Source organism: Hyla sarda, unplaced genomic scaffold (assembly GCF_029499605.1).
Source record: "Hyla sarda isolate aHylSar1 unplaced genomic scaffold, aHylSar1.hap1 scaffold_950, whole genome shotgun sequence".
In the NCBI taxonomy this organism is placed as follows: domain Eukaryota; kingdom Metazoa; phylum Chordata; class Amphibia; order Anura; family Hylidae; genus Hyla; species Hyla sarda.
Genome location: NW_026610980.1, coordinates 127501 through 140299, shown reverse-complemented (window position 1 = coordinate 140299; position 12799 = coordinate 127501). Strand labels below are relative to the sequence as shown.

The following is a 12799-nucleotide window of genomic DNA, read 5'->3' as shown; positions in this document are numbered from 1 at the left end:
GTGGCTAATAAAGCAGCAAGAAAAAGCAGCATCTCGGGTGCCGTGTTACATAGTTACATAGTACGGTCGAAAAAAGACGTATGTCCATCAAGTTCAACCAGGGAATTAAGGGGTAGGGGTGTGGCGCGATATTGGGGAAGGGATGGGATTTTATGTTTCTTCATAAGCATTAATGTTATTTTGTTCCATGAATGTATCTAATCCTGTTTTAAAGCTGTTAATTGTTCCTGCTGTGACCAGTTCCTGAGGTAAACCGTTCCATAAATTCACAGTCCTTACGGTAAAGAAGGCGTGTCGCCCCTTGAGACTAAACTTTTTCTTCTCCAGATGGAGGGAGTGCCCCCTCGTCCTTTGGGGGGGTTTAACCTGGAACAGTTTTTCTCCATATTTTTTGTATGGGCCATTAATATACTTATATACGTTTATCATATCCCCCTTAAACGTCTCTTCTCAAGACTAAACAATTGTAACTCCTTGAATCGCTCCTCATAGCTAAGATGTTCCATGCCCCATATTAGTTTAATTGCGCGTCTCTGCACCCTTTCCAACTCCGCAGTATCCCTTTTATGGACAGGTGCCCAAAACTGAACAGCATATTCCAGGTGAGGCCGTACCAATGCTTTATAAAGGGGGAGTATTATGTCCCTGTCCCTCGAGTCCATGCCTCTTTTGATACATGACAATATCCTGCCGGTTTTGGAAGCAGAAGCTTGACATTGCATGCTATTCTGTAGTCTGTGATCTACAAGTACACCCAGATCCTTCTCTACCAGTGACTCTGACAGTTTAATCCCCCCTAAGACATACGACGCATGCAGGTTATTGGTACCCAGATTCATAACTTTACATTTATCCACATTGAACCTCATTTGCCAAGTGGATGCCCAGACACTTAGTCTATCCAAGTCATCTTGTAACTTATGCACATCCTCTATAGACTGTACCGTGCTACAAAGCTTGGTGTCATCTGCAAAGATAGAAACAGAGCTGTTAATACCATCCTCTATATCATTGATAAATAAATTAAACAACAGCAGGCCCAGTACCGAACCTTGGGGTACACCACTAATAACCGGGGACCAATCAGAGTATGAATCATTGACCACCACTCTCTGGGTACGATCCATGAGCCAGTGTTCAATCCAGTTACAAACTAAAATTTCCAAACCCAAAGACCTTAACTTACCTGTCAGACGTCTATTAGGGACATTATCAAACGCTTTAGCAAAATCCAGAAACACTATATCCACAGCCATTCCTCTGTCAAGGCTTCTACTCACCTCTTCATAAAAGCAAATTAGATTGGTTTGACAACTTCTATCCTTAGTAAACCCATGCTGGCTATCACTTATAATACAATTATCCCCTATGTATTCCTGTATGTAATCTCTTATAAGTCCTTCAAACAATTTACCCACAATGCACGTTAAACTTACCGGTCTATAGTTTCCTGGGGAAGACCTAGAGCCCTTTTTGAAGATTGGCACCACATTCGCCTTGCGCCAGTCCCTTGGCACAATACCAGACACCAGAGAATCTCTAAATATCATGAACAGGGGTACAGATATTACTGAACTTACCTCTCTAAGAACTCTTGGGTGTAGTCCATCCGGCCCTGGGGATTTGCTTACATTTATATCACTTAACTTACCTTGTACCATCTCCACATTAAGCCAGTTCAGTACATTACATGATGTGTTACCAGCACTGACCTGGCTAATGTCAGCTCCTTTTTCCATAGTGTATACAGAACTAAAGAACCCATTCAGTAGCTCCGCTTTCTCTTGATCGCCTGTGACAACCTCCCCATTATCATTATTAAGGGGTCCTACATGCTCTGTCCTTGTTTTTTTTTGCATTTATATATCTAAAAAAATATTTAGGATTAGTTTTGCTTTCTTGTTTTGCTTTCTTCGGCCACCTGTCTCTCATTTTGAATTTTTGCTGTTTTTATTACATTTTTACAGATTTTATTAAGCTCCTTGTACTGTTTAAATGATATAGCTGACCCATCAGATTTGTATTTTTTGAAGGCTATTTTTTTGTTGTTTATTGCTCTTTTAACCTCATTTGTCAGCCATGTAGGATTTAGTTTTAATCGTTTATATTTGTTCCCCTTTGGTATATATTTAGCTGTATAGTTATTTAGAGTCGATTTAAAGATGTCCCATTTACCTTCTGCATCAGCATTTGAGAACACCTCCCCCCAGTCTATGTCCTGTAGTGCAGCCCTCAACCCAGGGAAGTTTGCCTTTTTAAAGTTATATGTTTTTGCTTTCCCCGTCTGTCTTTGTTTTCTACATTTTAAGTCAAAAGTAACTATATTGTGGTCGCTATTCCCAAGGTTTTCCCGCACAGTTACATTACCAACCAGCTCTGCGTTGTTGGAAATGATCAGATCCAACAAGGCATCACTTCTTGTTGGGTCCTCCACAAACTGGCCCATAAAATTATCCTGCAATAAATTTAGGAATTTTCTCCCCTTTGTAGTTTTAGCCAACCCCCGGCCCCAATCTATATCTGGATAGTTAAAATCTCCCATTATTACCACTGTACCTGCCCGGGCGGCCCTCTCTATTTGTTTATACAGCCGACCTTCTATCTCTTCAGTGATATTAGGGGGTCTGTAAATTACACCAAATATTATTTTTTCAGTATTTCCCTCCTTTTGTAATTCTACCCACAGTGATTCCACCTCCTCAGAATCATCACACACTATGGCATCGTTCACATTGACTTTCATACCACTTCTTACATACAGACAGACTCCACCACCTTTTCTGTTCATTCTATCCTTGCGAAACAATGTAAACCCCTGCAGATTAACAGCCCAGTCATGCGAGGAGTCCAGCCATGTCTCAGTGACCCCAACTATATCAATATGTTCCTCCAGTATCAAGGCCTCAAGCTCCCCCATTTTATTTGCTAGGCTTCTGGCATTTGTGAACATACACTTTACATTTCCATTAAGTTTTACACATATAGTATCACTAATGGGATTTTCAGAGTTATTGGGGTTAATGTCATTTTTTGAGTTATAAGGGCTAATTGTACTATTTAAGTTATTGGGGCTAATGGGATTTTTTGAGTTATTGGGTCTAACGTTATTATTTAAGTTATTGGGGCTAATGGGATTTTTTGAGTTATTGCGTCTAACGTTGTTATTTAAGTTATTGGGGCTAACGGTATTTTTTGAGTTAATGGGGCTTATTGTAGTTATTGAGTTATTGGGGCTAATGGAATTTTTTGAATTATTGGGATTACAATTTTTCGGGCTACATTTATTTTTACAGCTGGTTTGTAACGCATGAATCTCCTTATCCACTGTTCTTAACCTCCCCCCACAGGACTCCTCTCCACCCGCCATTATGTCCTGACCCCTCTCTAACCTATCCATCCCACTGTCTGCTTTCTTTGCTTTATTATCCTCCCCCCAGTCAGCGTTTAATAGTTCTGAAGGGAGAATTAAATTTAGCTCAGCGCTAGGGATCAAAGGTGTAATCGTTATCCCTCTGGAAACAGCAAAATGTGCCTAATGGCAGCAGTGGGATTCGAACCCACGCCTCCAAAGAGACTGGAGCCTAAATCCAGCGCCTTAGACTGCTCGGCCACGCTACCACACACAACTGCTGCTTTTCAACCCTACCTGAGGACGCAGACCTAAGTAAGGGGCGAAATAATCATAGCCACCCCATCTGGTAACCGTACCCCGGTTTTCTGGAGATCTGGAGGAAGAATTAAAAGTTTTAGTTTGGCAGGTGAAGATGCTTAATGGTTCCATGGTGTAATGGTTCGCACTGTGGACTCTGAATCCAGTGATCCGAGTTCAAATCTCGGTGGGACCTTTCTTTACTTTCCTCTCATTACTCAGTACTGTATTAAAATTATTTAACCTTCTTCCAGATGTGAGCTTTTCAAATCCATAAATGCTGCTTCCATACCTTTGTGTTCTGTCGCCCCGAGGTGCAATTAGTTGAGAACTTGGATGAAAACTCATGCCTCAAAGAAACCCAGAGCACTCACATCCCCCCGGGAGCCATAATGCCAGACATATGTGTTATTCAGGATTAGAAAATAAAGTTAAATTGCCTCTTTCTTCCAGAAACAGTGCCAGCTCTGGCTAGTATAGAGTGGAGTTCCTGATTGGTTAACCTCTGTGAATATCCCTGGCTTTTGCAGCTCGGTGCAGATTATGGTGTACGCTGCTCTGTGCCTATGTTTTAGATTTAGGGAAGGATTAAGGCAAGACAGCAAGGGTCAGTTTTGTAGTTCTTCCTGTTCACCCTATTCATCACAGAGTACATCTGATCCCTGGGGATCCCTCCTCAAGGATTGTATTCCAGATTGTCCTCGCAACATCTTAGCAGGTGGTAATACAGCGCCCATACTGAGAGAGGGACGAGAGGTTCTCCTGCATTGAAAGGGGAAGCGCTGATTAGTTAGCTGGCGCCAGGTACCTGCCTCAACCAATCCATATTCTGGGCATGTAACATGAGCTGAAAGAGCAAGTAAAAGCAAAAGCTACTCAATGGCAACGGTGGGATTCGAACCCACGCCCCCGAAGAGACTGGAGCCTTAATCCAGCGCCTTAGACCGCTCGGCCACGCTACCACATGGTGTTGCAGCTTTCCGACCCTACCTGGGGACACAGACCTAAGTAAAGGGCAAAACAAGCATAGCTTCCCCTTCGGGAATTCAGAGCCTGGTCACCTGCATGACAGGCAGGAATACTCACAACTATACTAACGAGGAACAACGTATGCCTGCTGCTCCATGGTAATGTCCTTAAAGGGTCAGCGTTTAATAGTTCTGGAGGGAGAATTAATCGCTTTAGCTCAGCGCTAGGGATCAAAGGTGTAATCTCGTTATCCCTCTGGAAACAGCAAAAAGCACCTAATGGCAGCGGTGGGACTCGAACCCACACCTCCAAAGAGACTGGAGCCTAAATTTACGCACACAACTGCTGCTTTTCAACCCTACCTGAGGACGCAGACCTAAGTAAGGGGCAAAATAATCATAGCCACCCCATCTGGGAACCGTACCCCGGTTTTCTGGAGATCTGGAGGAAGAATTAAAAGTTTTAGTGTGGCAGGTGAAGGTACTTAATGGTTCCATGGTGTAATGGTTAGCACTCTGGACTCTGAATCCAGTGATCCGAGTTCAAATCTCGGTGGGACCTTTCTTTACTTTCCTCTCATTACTCAGTACTGTATTAAAATTATTTAACCTTCTTCCAGATGTGAGCTTTTCAAATCCATAAATGCTGCTTCCATACCTTTGTGTTCTGTCGCCCCAAGGTGCAATTAGTTGAGAACTTGGATGAAAACTCATGCCTCAAAGAAACCCAGAGCACTCACATCCCCCCGGGAGCCATAATGCCAGAAATATGGGTTATCCAGGATTAGAAAATAAAGTTAAATTGCCTCTTTCTTCCAGAAACAGTGCCAGCTCTGGCTAGTATAGAGTGGATTTCCTGATTGGTTAACCTCTGTGAATATCCCTGGCTTTTGCAGCTCGGTGCAGATTATGGTGTACGCTGCTCTGTGCCTATGTTTCAGATCTAGGGAAGGATTAAGGCAAGACAGCAAGGGTCAGTTTTGTAGTTCTTCCTGTTCACCCTATTCATCACAGAGTACATCTGATCCCTGGGGATCCCTCCTCAAGGATTGTATTCCAGATTGTCCGGCAACATCTTAGCAGGTGGTAATACAGCGCCCATACTGAGAGAGGGACGAGAGGTTCTCCTGCATTGAAAGGGGAAGCGCTGATTAGTTAGCTGGCGCCAGGTACCTGCCTCAACCAATCCATATTCTGGGCATGTAACGTGAGCTGAAAGAGCAAGTAAAAGCAAAAGCTACTCAATGGCAACGGTGGGATTCAAACCCACGCCCCCGAAGAGACTGGAGCCTTAATCCAGCGCCTTAGACCGCTCGGCCACGCTACCACATGGTGTTGCAGCTTTCTGACCCTACCTGGGGACACAGACCTAAGTAAAGGGCAAAACAAGCATAGCTTCCCCTTCGGGAATTCGGAGCCTGGTCACCTGCATGACAGGCAGGAATACTCACAACTATACTAACGAGGAACAACCTATGCCTGCTGCTCCATGGTAATGTCCTTAAAGGGTCAGCGTTTAATAGTTCTGGAGGGAGAATTAATCGCTTTAGCTCAGCGCTAGGGATCAAAGGTGTAATCTCGTTATCCCTCTGGAAACAGCAAAAAGTGCCTAATGGCAGCAGTGGGATTCGAACCCACGCCTCCAAAGAGACTGGAGCCTAAATCCAGCGCACACAACTGCTGCTTTTCAACCCTACCTGAGGACGCAGACCTAAGTAAGGGGCGAAATAATCATAGCCACCCCATCTGGGAACCGTACCCCGGTTTTCTGGAGATCTGGAGGAAGAATTAAAAGTTTTAGTGTGGCAGGTGAAGGTACTTAATGGTCCCATGGTGTAATGGTTAGCACTCTGGACTCTGAATCCAGTGATCCGAGTTCAAATCTCGGTGGGACCTTTCTTTACTTTCCTCTCATTACTCAGTACTGTATTAAAATTATTTAACCTTCTTCCAGATGTGAGCTTTTCAAATCCATAAATGCTGCTTCCATACCTTTGTGTTCTGTCGCCCCAAGGTGCAATTAGTTGAGAACTTGGATGAAAACTCATGCCTCAAAGAAACCCAGAGCACTCACATCCCCCCGGGAGCCATAATGCCAGAAATATGGGTTATCCAGGATTAGAAAATAAAGTTAAATTGCCTCTTTCTTCCAGAAACAGTGCCAGCTCTGGCTAGTATAGAGTGGATTTCCTGATTGGTTAACCTCTGTGAATATCCCTGGCTTTTGCAGCTCGGTGCAGATTATGGTGTACGCTGCTCTGTGCCTATGTTTCAGATCTAGGGAAGGATTAAGGCAAGACAGCAAGGGTCAGTTTTGTAGTTCTTCCTGTTCACCCTATTCATCACAGAGTACATCTGATCCCTGGGGATCCCTCCTCAAGGATTGTATTCCAGATTGTCCGCGCAACATCTTAGCAGGTGGTAATACAGCGCCCATACTGAGAGAGGGACGAGAGGTTCTCCTGCATTGAAAGGGGAAGCGCTGATTAGTTAGCTGGCGGCAGGTACCTGCCTCAACCAATCCATATTCTGGGCATGTAACGTGAGCTGAAAGAGCAAGTAAAAGCAAAAGCTACTCAATGGCAACGGTGGGATTCGAACCCACGCCCCCGAAGAGACTGGAGCCTTAATCCAGCGCCTTAGACCGCTCGGCCACGCTACCACATGGTGTTGCAGCTTTCCGACCCTACCTGGGGACACAGACCTAAGTAAAGGGCAAAACAAGCATAGCTTCCCCTTCGGGAATTCGGAGCCTGGTCACCTGCATGACAGGCAGGAATACTCACAACTATACTAACGAGGAACAACCTATGCCTGCTGCTCCATGGTAATGTCCTTAAAGGGTCAGCGTTTAATAGTTCTGGAGGGAGAATTAATCGCTTTAGCTCAGCGCTAGGGATCAAAGGTGTAATCTCGTTATCCCTCTGGAAACAGCAAAAAGTGCCTAATGGCAGCAGTGGGATTCGAACCCACGCCTCCAAAGAGACTGGAGCCTAAATCCAGCGCCTTAGACCGCTCGGCCACGCTACCACACACAACTGCTGCTTTTCAACCCTACCTGAGGACGCAGACCTAAGTAAGGGGCGAAATAATCATAGCCACCCCATCTGGGAACCGTACCCCGGTTTTCTGGAGATCTGGAGGAAGAATTAAAAGTTTTAGTGTGGCAGGTGAAGGTACTTAATGGTTCCATGGTGTAATGGTTAGCACTCTGGACTCTGAATCCAGTGATCCGAGTTCAAATCTCGGTGGGACCTTTCTTTACTTTCCTCTCATTACTCAGTACTGTATTAAAATTATTTAACCTTCTTCCAGATGTGAGCTTTTCAAATCCATAAATGCTGCTTCCATACCTTTGTGTTCTGTCACCCCAAGGTGCAATTAGTTGAGAACTTGGATGAAAACTCATGCCTCAAAGAAACCCAGAGCACTCACATCCCCCCGGGAGCCATAATGCCAGAAATATGGGTTATCCAGGATTAGAAAATAAAGTTAAATTGCCTCTTTCTTCCAGAAACAGTGCCAGCTCTGGCTAGTATAGAGTGGATTTCCTGATTGGTTAACCTCTGTGAATATCCCTGGCTTTTGCAGCTCGGTGCAGATTATGGTGTACGCTGCTCTGTGCCTATGTTTCAGATCTAGGGAAGGATTAAGGCAAGACAGCAAGGGTCAGTTTTGTAGATCTTCCTGTTCACCCTATTCATCACAGAGTACATCTGATCCCTGGGGATCCCTCCTCAAGGATTGTATTCCAGATTGTCCGCGCAACATCTTAGCAGGTGGTAATACAGCGCCCATACTGAGAGAGGGACGAGAGGTTCTCCTGCATTGAAAGGGGAAGCGCTGATTAGTTAGCTGGCGGCAGGTACCTGCCTCAACCAATCCATATTCTGGGCATGTAACGTGAGCTGAAAGAGCAAGTAAAAGCAAAAGCTACTCAATGGCAACGGTGGGATTCGAACCCACGCCCCCGAAGAGACTGGAGCCTTAATCCAGCGCCTTAGACCGCTCGGCCACGCTACCACATGGTGTTGCAGCTTTCCGACCCTACCTGGGGACACAGACCTAAGTAAAGGGCAAAACAAGCATAGCTTCCCCTTCGGGAATTCGGAGCCTGGTCACCTGCATGACAGGCAGGAATACTCACAACTATACTAACGAGGAACAACCTATGCCTGCTGCTCCATGGTAATGTCCTTAAAGGGTCAGCGTTTAATAGTTCTGGAGGGAGAATTAATCGCTTTAGCTCAGCGCTAGGGATCAAAGGTGTAATCTCGTTATCCCTCTGGAAACAGCAAAAAGTGCCTAATGGCAGCAGTGGGAGCAGTGGGATTCAAACCCACGCCTCCAAAGAGACTGGAGCCTAAATCCAGCGCCTTAGACCGCTCGGCCACGCTACCACACACAACTGCTGCTTTTCAACCCTACCTGAGGACGCAGACCTAAGTAAGGGGCGAAATAATCATAGCCACCCCATCTGGGAACCGTACCCCGGTTTTCTGGAGATCTGGAGGAAGAATTAAAAGTTTTAGTGTGGCAGGTGAAGGTACTTAATGGTTCCATGGTGTAATGGTTAGCACTCTGGACTCTGAATCCAGTGATCCGAGTTCAAATCTCGGTGGGACCTTTCTTTACTTTCCTCTCATTACTCAGTACTGTATTAAAATTATTTAACCTTCTTCCAGATGTGAGCTTTTCAAATCCATAAATGCTGCTTCCATACCTTTGTGTTCTGTCGCCCCAAGGTGCAATTAGTTGAGAACTTGGATGAAAACTCATGCCTCAAAGAAACCCAGAGCACTCACATCCCCCCGGGAGCCATAATGCCAGAAATATGGGTTATCCAGGATTAGAAAATAAAGTTAAATTGCCTCTTTCTTCCAGAAACAGTGCCAGCTCTGGCTAGTATAGAGTGGATTTCCTGATTGGTTAACCTCTGTGAATATCCCTGGCTTTTGCAGCTCGGTGCAGATTATGGTGTACGCTGCTCTGTGCCTATGTTTCAGATCTAGGGAAGGATTAAGGCAAGACAGCAAGGGTCAGTTTTGTAGATCTTCCTGTTCACCCTATTCATCACAGAGTACATCTGATCCCTGGGGATCCCTCCTCAAGGATTGTATTCCAGATTGTCCGCGCAACATCTTAGCAGGTGGTAATACAGCGCCCATACTGAGAGAGGGACGAGAGGTTCTCCTGCATTGAAAGGGGAAGCGCTGATTAGTTAGCTGGCGGCAGGTACCTGCCTCAACCAATCCATATTCTGGGCATGTAACGTGAGCTGAAAGAGCAAGTAAAAGCAAAAGCTACTCAATGGCAACGGTGGGATTCGAACCCACGCCCCCGAAGAGACTGGAGCCTTAATCCAGCGCCTTAGACCGCTCGGCCACGCTACCACATGGTGTTGCAGCTTTCCGACCCTACCTGGGGACACAGACCTAAGTAAAGGGCAAAACAAGCATAGCTTCCCCTTCGGGAATTCGGAGCCTGGTCACCTGCATGACAGGCAGGAATACTCACAACTATACTAACGAGGAACAACCTATGCCTGCTGCTCCATGGTAATGTCCTTAAAGGGTCAGCGTTTAATAGTTCTGGAGGGAGAATTAATCGCTTTAGCTCAGCGCTAGGGATCAAAGGTGTAATCTCGTTATCCCTCTGGAAACAGCAAAAAGTGCCTAATGGCAGCAGTGGGATTCGAACCCACGCCTCCAAAGAGACTGGAGCCTAAATCCAGCGCCTTAGACCGCTCGGCCACGCTACCACACACAACTGCAGCTTTTCAACCCTACCTGAGGACGCAGACCTAAGTAAGGGGCGAAATAATCATAGCCACCCCATCTGGGAACCGTACCCCGGTTTTCTGGAGATCTGGAGGAAGAATTAAAAGTTTTAGTGTGGCAGGTGAAGGTACTTAATGGTTCCATGGTGTAATGGTTAGCACTCTGGACTCTGAATCCAGTGATCCGAGTTCAAATCTCGGTGGGACCTTTCTTTACTTTCCTCTCATTACTCAGTACTGTATTAAAATTATTTAACCTTCTTCCAGATGTGAGCTTTTCAAATCCAGAAATGCTGCTTCCATACCTTTGTGTTCTGTCGCCCCAAGGTGCAATTAGTTGAGAACTTGGATGAAAACTCATGCCTCAAAGAAACCCAGAGCACTCACATCCCCCCGGGAGCCATAATGCCAGAAATATGGGTTATCCAGGATTAGAAAATAAAGTTAAATTGCCTCTTTCTTCCAGAAACAGTGCCAGCTCTGGCTAGTATAGAGTGGATTTCCTGATTGGTTAACCTCTGTGAATATCCCTGGCTTTTGCAGCTCGGTGCAGATTATGGTGTACGCTGCTCTGTGCCTATGTTTCAGATCTAGGGAAGGATTAAGGCAAGACAGCAAGGGTCAGTTTTGTAGTTCTTCCTGTTCACCCTATTCATCACAGAGTACATCTGATCCCTGGGGATCCCTCCTCAAGGATTGTATTCCAGATTGTCCGCGCAACATCTTAGCAGGTGGTAATACAGCGCCCATACTGAGAGAGGGACGAGAGGTTCTCCTGCATTGAAAGGGGAAGCGCTGATTAGTTAGCTGGCGCCAGGTACCTGCCTCAACCAATCCATATTCTGGGCATGTAACGTGAGCTGAAAGAGCAAGTAAAAGCAAAAGCTACTCAATGGCAACGGTGGGATTCGAACCCACGCCCCCGAAGAGACTGGAGCCTTAATCCAGCGCCTTAGACCGCTCGGCCACGCTACCACATGGTGTTGCAGCTTTCCGACCCTACCTGGGGACACAGACCTAAGTAAAGGGCAAAACAAGCATAGCTTCCCCTTCGGGAATTCAGAGCCTGGTCACCTGCATGACAGGCAGGAATACTCACAACTATACTAACGAGGAACAACCTATGCCTGCTGCTCCATGGTAATGTCCTTAAAGGGTCAGCGTTTAATAGTTCTGGAGGGAGAATTAATCGCTTTAGCTCAGCGCTAGGGATCAAAGGTGTAATCTCGTTATCCCTCTGGAAACAGCAAAAAGTGCCTAATGGCAGCAGTGGGATTCGAACCCACGCCTCCAAAGAGACTGGAGCCTAAATCCAGCGCACACAACTGCTGCTTTTCAACCCTACCTGAGGACGCAGACCTAAGTAAGGGGCGAAATAATCATAGCCACCCCATCTGGGAACCGTACCCCGGTTTTCTGGAGATCTGGAGGAAGAATTAAAAGTTTTAGTGTGGCAGGTGAAGGTACTTAATGGTTCCATGGTGTAATGGTTAGCACTCTGGACTCTGAATCCAGTGATCCGAGTTCAAATCTCGGTGGGACCTTTCTTTACTTTCCTCTCATTACTCAGTACTGTATTAAAATTATTTAACCTTCTTCCAGATGTGAGCTTTTCAAATCCATAAATGCTGCTTCCATACCTTTGTGTTCTGTCGCCCCGAGGTGCAATTAGTTGAGAACTTGGATGAAAACTCATGCCTCAAAGAAACCCAGAGCACTCACATCCCCCCGGGAGCCATAATGCCAGACATATGTGTTATTCAGGATTAGAAAATAAAGTTAAATTGCCTCTTTCTTCCAGAAACAGTGCCAGCTCTGGCTAGTATAGAGTGGAGTTCCTGATTGGTTAACCTCTGTGAATATCCCTGGCTTTTGCAGCTCGGTGCAGATTATGGTGTACGCTGCTCTGTGCTTATGTTTCAGATTTAGGGAAGGATTAAGACAAGACAGCAAGGGTCAGTTTTGTAGTTCTTCCTGTTCACCCTATTCATCACAGAGTACATCTGATCCCTGGGGATCCCTCCTCAAGGATTGTATTCCAGATTGTCCGCGCAACATCTTAGCAGGTGGTAATACAGCGCCCATACTGAGAGAGGGACGAGAGGTTCTCCTGCATTGAAAGGGGAAGCGCTGATTAGTTAGCTGGCGCCAGGTACCTGCCTCAACCAATCGATACTCTGGGCATGTAACGTGAGCTGAAAGAGCAAGTAAAAGCTAAAGCTACTGAATGGCAACGGTGGGATTCGAACCCACGCCCCCGAAGAGACTGGAGCCTTAATCCAGCGCCTTAGACCGCTCGGCCACGCTACCACATGGTGTTGCAGCTTTCTGACCCTACCTGGGGACACAGACCTAAGTAAAGGGCAAAACAAGCATAGCTTCCCCTTCGGGAATTCGGAGCCT

General features: G+C 45.8%; 17 non-coding genes across 17 annotated transcripts; 6 read left to right on the top strand and 11 right to left on the bottom strand.

Annotated features, from left to right (window-relative positions):
- Positions 1-3536: 3536 nt before the first annotated feature.
- On the bottom strand, positions 3537-3618 carry TRNAL-UAG (transfer RNA leucine (anticodon UAG)). The gene has a single exon. It is a non-coding gene; the product is annotated as a tRNA-Leu (tRNA).
- Positions 3619-4529: 911 nt separating this feature from the next.
- Positions 4530-4611, bottom strand: TRNAL-AAG (transfer RNA leucine (anticodon AAG)). The gene has a single exon. It is a non-coding gene; the product is annotated as a tRNA-Leu (tRNA).
- Positions 4612-5107: 496 nt separating this feature from the next.
- TRNAQ-CUG (transfer RNA glutamine (anticodon CUG)) lies at positions 5108-5179 on the top strand. Its single transcript has one exon. It is a non-coding gene; the product is annotated as a tRNA-Gln (tRNA).
- Positions 5180-5862: 683 nt separating this feature from the next.
- Positions 5863-5944, bottom strand: TRNAL-AAG (transfer RNA leucine (anticodon AAG)). Its single transcript has one exon. It is a non-coding gene; the product is annotated as a tRNA-Leu (tRNA).
- A 497-nt stretch (positions 5945-6441) lies between these two features.
- TRNAQ-CUG (transfer RNA glutamine (anticodon CUG)) lies at positions 6442-6513 on the top strand. Its single transcript has one exon. It is a non-coding gene; the product is annotated as a tRNA-Gln (tRNA).
- Positions 6514-7197: 684 nt separating this feature from the next.
- Positions 7198-7279, bottom strand: TRNAL-AAG (transfer RNA leucine (anticodon AAG)). Its single transcript has one exon. It is a non-coding gene; the product is annotated as a tRNA-Leu (tRNA).
- A 286-nt stretch (positions 7280-7565) lies between these two features.
- On the bottom strand, positions 7566-7647 carry TRNAL-UAG (transfer RNA leucine (anticodon UAG)). The gene has a single exon. It is a non-coding gene; the product is annotated as a tRNA-Leu (tRNA).
- A 155-nt stretch (positions 7648-7802) lies between these two features.
- Positions 7803-7874, top strand: TRNAQ-CUG (transfer RNA glutamine (anticodon CUG)). The gene has a single exon. It is a non-coding gene; the product is annotated as a tRNA-Gln (tRNA).
- Positions 7875-8558: 684 nt separating this feature from the next.
- On the bottom strand, positions 8559-8640 carry TRNAL-AAG (transfer RNA leucine (anticodon AAG)). Its single transcript has one exon. It is a non-coding gene; the product is annotated as a tRNA-Leu (tRNA).
- Positions 8641-8935: 295 nt separating this feature from the next.
- On the bottom strand, positions 8936-9017 carry TRNAL-UAG (transfer RNA leucine (anticodon UAG)). The gene has a single exon. It is a non-coding gene; the product is annotated as a tRNA-Leu (tRNA).
- Positions 9018-9172: 155 nt separating this feature from the next.
- On the top strand, positions 9173-9244 carry TRNAQ-CUG (transfer RNA glutamine (anticodon CUG)). The gene has a single exon. It is a non-coding gene; the product is annotated as a tRNA-Gln (tRNA).
- A 684-nt stretch (positions 9245-9928) lies between these two features.
- TRNAL-AAG (transfer RNA leucine (anticodon AAG)) lies at positions 9929-10010 on the bottom strand. Its single transcript has one exon. It is a non-coding gene; the product is annotated as a tRNA-Leu (tRNA).
- A 286-nt stretch (positions 10011-10296) lies between these two features.
- TRNAL-UAG (transfer RNA leucine (anticodon UAG)) lies at positions 10297-10378 on the bottom strand. The gene has a single exon. It is a non-coding gene; the product is annotated as a tRNA-Leu (tRNA).
- A 155-nt stretch (positions 10379-10533) lies between these two features.
- TRNAQ-CUG (transfer RNA glutamine (anticodon CUG)) lies at positions 10534-10605 on the top strand. Its single transcript has one exon. It is a non-coding gene; the product is annotated as a tRNA-Gln (tRNA).
- Positions 10606-11289: 684 nt separating this feature from the next.
- TRNAL-AAG (transfer RNA leucine (anticodon AAG)) lies at positions 11290-11371 on the bottom strand. The gene has a single exon. It is a non-coding gene; the product is annotated as a tRNA-Leu (tRNA).
- A 497-nt stretch (positions 11372-11868) lies between these two features.
- Positions 11869-11940, top strand: TRNAQ-CUG (transfer RNA glutamine (anticodon CUG)). The gene has a single exon. It is a non-coding gene; the product is annotated as a tRNA-Gln (tRNA).
- Positions 11941-12624: 684 nt separating this feature from the next.
- On the bottom strand, positions 12625-12706 carry TRNAL-AAG (transfer RNA leucine (anticodon AAG)). The gene has a single exon. It is a non-coding gene; the product is annotated as a tRNA-Leu (tRNA).
- Positions 12707-12799: the final 93 nt, after the last annotated feature.